Genomic DNA, 6,000 nt, shown 5'->3' with positions numbered 1-6,000 from the left:
TCTCTCATCTCCTACACATATCAGCATAATTTGCTATTTCGTGGGCACAGATCAATGTTTAGTTTTTCATTCTAAGGTCATGTGAGTTTCCACTTTAGATGATTTTTTTTTTTTGTATCTTAGGTACTAGATTCTAGAAACACAGCACTAGTATGGACCTTAAAAATCACTTTTAAATCCCTTGATAAAGACCTGAAGTAGAGCAGTGAGAATAGACGTAAATACAGAAAGACTTCTTATTTCAGAAGCAGAATTGATAAAAATTGGCAAAGGACGGGAGGAATAAAGTGGGACAGATTGTAGTCGATTTTTATTTTTTGGTCCATCCATTCACCCAAATTTGGTAACAGCAGAGGCATAGAAGACAGAGCCCACAGAAGGCTCCTGATCCTTGCAGAATATATTTCTCTTATTGCTCCTATAACAAATGACCGCAAATTAAGTTACTTAAAGCAACACAAATATTTATCATCTCACAGTTCTGGAGGTCAGAGTCTAAAAAGTATCTCCATAGGTTAAAAACTAAGGATGGGTAGAGCTTCGTTCCTTTCTAGATTCACTAGAGGCAAGTCCATTTTCTTGCTTCTTCCAGCCTCTAGAGGTGCTTTCTTTTCCTGCCTTGTGACCCTGCTTCCATCTTCAAAGCCTTAAGTGACCAGTTGAGCATTTCTCAATTGCATCACTCTGACATTCTTTCTCTTCTGCCTCCTTCTTCCACTTGTTGAGGACTCTCGTGTTTACATTCAGCTCACCCAGACGGTCTAGGATCATCTTCCTATTTTAAGGTCAGTAGATTAGCGACATTAATTCTATCCAGTACTTATTTTCTCCTCTTGCTGTGTGTTAGTGTTAGCTCGTCAGTCATGTCATGTAGCATGATACTCGCTCACTCACTTGCCATGTAGCATGATAACTTCATGGGATCCAGACATTAAGACATAACCTGTTTGGGGAGGGGGCATTATTTTGCCTACCACACAACATGATATTATTTGTTGTGACACAACAAAGATGACGTGAACTTTGAGCTCCGAGGGTCATATGTGGAACCTGACAATAAAGCCACGTAAGCAGAATGAAGAGATGAAGGGAATCTGAGTTCTGTCAATGCCATTATTTGAAACTCTGCATCCATCAGACAGTACCTCTGTGTTTTTAGATGTATAAGCCAATAACACTCTTTTCCTAAAATAGTTTGAATTGGGTCTTCTGTCACTTGAAATTAAGCTTCCTGACTGATATGGGGCAGAAAGGAAAGGAAAAGTTTATTGTTATTTTAATGGGCAATCCTGAGTGACTAGAAGAGGAGAAAATCTTCAAAAACTGCCAGAATGTATATGAGTTTGAATTCATTAATGACAGTGGAATAGAGAAGGCAGGGGCCCAGAAGCCTCTTGATGTTTGCAGAACACAACATATGGAAAAGCACTACATAAATTCTGTAAATAAATAACTGTTCAGATACATTAATTAAGATAACTCACTACTGTAGAATTTATCAGTGACAAAATGGCTTGGCTTCTAAAATGGCATGGCAGTTTACATGCATATTAGAAGAATAGTAAATATGAGGACAATGATAAACAATATCAGAGTTCATAAATGCTGTAGATCAGTTAATGAAAGGCAAATATACTTAGAGGGACAACTAGCCATGCAAGTTTCCAAGCTAAATGGGACTACTCACTTTAAAAATGTCATTTGTAATTTAAAAAATTTAAGCAGAAAATTTGTATTAGTTAATAAAAGAGGGAAAGAGGTACCATATTAATTAATGTTACCATATTAATTAATAAAAGAGTTAGACTACATGAATCTCCCAGGATCATTAAAGATCTGGTCCAAATTTTTACTCTCCATGCAGTTTCTGAATTGTGTGCAACTGTGGATAAAAGGGAAAGTTACAGCTCTGGGTGGATAATAGTGTGTCTAATGGCTTTCCTGTTAATTGAATTAACTTCATAGGACAGAAGTAGACTAGATCCTGCCAGGTAATAAGCTGATTTCTAAGGACTGTATCTTAACCCTTTCAGACTATGGATATTACACAATTTCTTCAAGTCATTAAATGGCACCTTAGACCACAAAAAGGGAATAAAACATCTGCAAATATTCATTTTGTAAAAAAATAGATAATACCCACTTAACAAAATGATCTGGAAGAGAAAGCATCATCTGAAAGTTAAGTCAGCTGAGCTTCATTTCTAAATATGATAATTGGATAATTATATATACATATATATGCCAAAGAATGTTCACCTACCACACAATTGCACTCATCTCACACACTAGCAAAGTAATGCTCAAAATTCTCCAAGCCAGGCTTCAATAGTACGTGAACCATGAACTTTCAGATGTTCAAGCTGGATTTAGAAAAGGCAGAGGAACCAGAGATCAAATTGCCAACATCCGCTGGATCATCAAAAAAGCAAGAGAGTTCCAGAAAAACATCTATTTCTGCTTTATTGACTACACCAAAGCCTTTCACTGTGTGGATCACAACAAACTATGGAAAATTCTGAAAGAGATGGGAATACCAGACCACCTGACCTGCCTCCTGAGAAATCTGTATGCAGGTCAAGAAGCAACAGTTAGAACTGGACATGGAGCAACAGACTGGTTCCAAATTGGGAAAGGAGTACATCAAAGCTCTATATTGTCACCCTGCTTATTTAACTTATATGCAGAGTACATCATGCGAAATGCCAGGCTGGATGAAGTACCAGCTGGAATCAAGATTCCTGGGAGAAATATCTATAACCTCAGGCAGATGACACCACTCTTATGGCAGAAAGCAAAGAAGAACTAAAGAGCCTCTTGATGAAGGTGAAAGAGGAGAGTGAAAAAGTTGGCTTAAAACTCAGCATTCAGAAAACTAAGATCATGGCATCTGGTTCCATCATTTCATGGCAAATAGATGGAGAAACAATGGAAACAGTGAGACTTATTTACTTGGGCTCCAAAATCACTTCAGATGGTGACAGCAGCCATGAAATTAAAAGACGCTTGCTCCTTGGAAGAAATGATCAACCTAGACAGCATATTAAAAAGCAGAGACTTGACTTTACCAACTAAGGTCTGTCTAGTCAAAGCTATAGTTTTTCCAGTAGTCATGTATGGATGTGAGAGTTGGATTATAAAGAAAGCTGATTGCTGAAGGATTGATGGTTTTGAACTGTGGTGTTGAAGAAGACTCTTGAGAGTCCCTTGGACTGCAAGGAGATCCAACCAGTCCATGCTAAAGGAAATCAGTCCTGAATATTCATTGGAAGTATTGATGCTGAAACTGAAACTGCAATACTTTGGCCACCTGATGCAAAGAACTGACTCACTGGAAAGACCCTCATCCTGGCAAAGGTTGAAGGCGGGAGGAGAAGGGGACAACAGAGGATGAGATTGTTGGATGGCACCACTGACTCGATGGACATGAGTTTGAGTAGGCTCCGGAAGTTGGTGATGGACAGGGAAGACTGGCGTGCTGCAGTCCATGGGGTCACAAAGAGTCAGAAAATGACTGAGTGACTGAACTGACTGAACTGATATATGTTAAGTTTCATCACTGGGTTCTTTCATTTTTGTTAGTATTAGTTATCTTACTCTCTTTTTAAAAGAATCTTGATTTTCCAACTGCTTGGAATGTCTTTTTCCCGATTGCTAAGATGATGAATGAATGCTTAAAAGGTCATTTCACCAGTTAATACTAAGACAGTCTGACTTTGAGTCTAACAAATGTAGATTTTTGCTAGTAGCCTTTTATCTCTTTAAAGTGTATTTGAAATTTCTATATTCATAAAGAATAGCAACACAAGTGATATCTAACATATTAAATGCAAAGCTATCATCTTCATATTATAGATGAGGAAATTGAGGTTCAGTGGTACAGCTAAAGTATCCAAGTTCATGCACTTGGCAAACAGCAGATTTAGGTTCTAATAATGTGTGTAAGATGAAAAATGTTTTTCATATTCATAGGAAGATTTGAGAGGTGTGAATGAAGATGGGGAACACAGACTGTAGGCTGTGTAGTGAGGGGAGCTCAGTGTTGGGTTTAAATATGGACTTTGCCCTCTTCAATGTATGGTCTTAGGTAAATTGCATTAACTCTTTGAGCCTTGGTTTTTCATCTATGAAATGGGGCTAACAACCTCTAGTCTGATTAGATTACTGTATGCTTAAATAGATGTTTTATTTACATTTCAATTTTGGTTTGCTGATGTTGTTTGGTTGATGGAGTTTCAAAACAATGGTAAAAGAATTTCCTCTGCATTAAATGTGTGGCATATAAAGAACTGTTGCTTAGTCTATTTTATACTTTTGCATTCCAATTTCCTATGACGAAAAGAACATCTTTTTTTGGTGTTAGTTCTAGCAGGTTTTGTAGGACTTCATAGAACCAATTAACTTCAGCTTCTTTGGCATTAGTGGTTAGGGCATAGATATGGATTCCTGTGATGTTGAATGGTTTGCCTTGGAGACACATTTTGGTTTCTTTGGTTGGCTATGAGGGCTACTCCATTTCTTCTAAGGGATTCTTGCCCACAGTAGTAAATATAATGGTCATCTGAACTAAATTCGCCCATTCTCGTCCACGTTATTTCACTGATTCCTACCATGTCAATGGTCAATCTTGCCATCTCCTGCTTGACCACGTCCAATTTACCTTGATTCATTGACCTAACATTACAGGTTCCTATGCAGTATTTTTCTTTAAAGCATCAGAATTTACTTTAACCACCAGATACATCCACAACTGAGCATTGCTTCTGATTAGGTCTAGCCACTTCATTCTTTCTGGAGCTATTACTAATTGCTCTCTGCTCTTCCCTGTAGCATACTGGACACCTTCTGATCTAGGGGACTCACCTTCCAGTGTCATATCTTTTTGCTTTTTCATACTGTTCTTTGAATTCTCTTGGCAAGAATATTAGCATGAGTTGCCATTTCCTCCTCCATTTCCTCCTCACGTTTTGTCAGAATTCTTCACTATGACCCATCCGTCTGGGTGGCTCTGCATGGCATGGCTCATAGCTTCACTGTATTTTGCAAGCCCCTTCACCACGATAAAGCTGTGATCCATGAAGCAGATGTAAACGATATTTACAGGTGACTTTTTTGTTAATATACAAGTTAACAAGAATTTTTAAGTTATTTTATTGCAGTGATAGTCTCTCACATGAGTAATATGACAGACCTCTGATGGATCCTCAGACAATATTAAGAAGATTCTCATAACTGCGTGTCATTTTATTATTGAAATTATGTATAGATTTTAAAGTATAACTTGATTATATGAGCTCCAGTATAAATACATTTTTAGTTGAACAGATGTTAAAAATTTGATGAACTCATTATTGACAAGGGTACCAGTAAGATTTACAACTTGTTCTAGTATAAACATTTTAATTTTAAAATAACAACACATAAGAGAAGAGACAGAAGATGATTTGTATTCAAAACATACCTTTATTTTCTAAATTGTTTCATTATAGGATGCTTTTAGGTAAGTAAAAATAATTGCTTATTCAGTGAGTTGTTTAATTAACCTGTATTATTATTTTTTATCCTCACAATAACCTTGAGAATTAGAAACTGTTTTAATGCCAGTTTTAAAGATTAGACAGTTGAGGTTGGTTGCCTGAGGTAACAAGCAATTAAGTGACAGGCAGATATCAAACTCCAGAGACTGTAGTTATCTTCCAACTTTGGCTAAAGCTCAGTTATGTAAGGGACATATGTTTGGAATAGTGGGGCGGGGGGTGGCGCTAAGCAGGCGAGTATTGTATTCCTTTTTTTTTTTTTTCATTTATTTTTATTAGTTGGAGGCTAATTACTTTACAATATTGTAGTGGTTTTTGCCATACATTGACATGAATCAGCCATGGATTTACATGTGTTCCCCATCCTTAACCCCCCTCCCACCTCCCTCCCTATCCCATCCCTCTGAGTCATCCCAGTGAACCAGCCCTGAGCGCCCTGTCTCATGCATCCATTTTAATGGTG

The sequence above is a fragment of the Cervus canadensis genome, chromosome 2, assembly GCF_019320065.1.
Source record: "Cervus canadensis isolate Bull #8, Minnesota chromosome 2, ASM1932006v1, whole genome shotgun sequence".
In the NCBI taxonomy this organism is placed as follows: Eukaryota; Metazoa; Chordata; class Mammalia; order Artiodactyla; family Cervidae; genus Cervus; species Cervus canadensis.
This window is presented reverse-complemented; position numbering follows the sequence as displayed.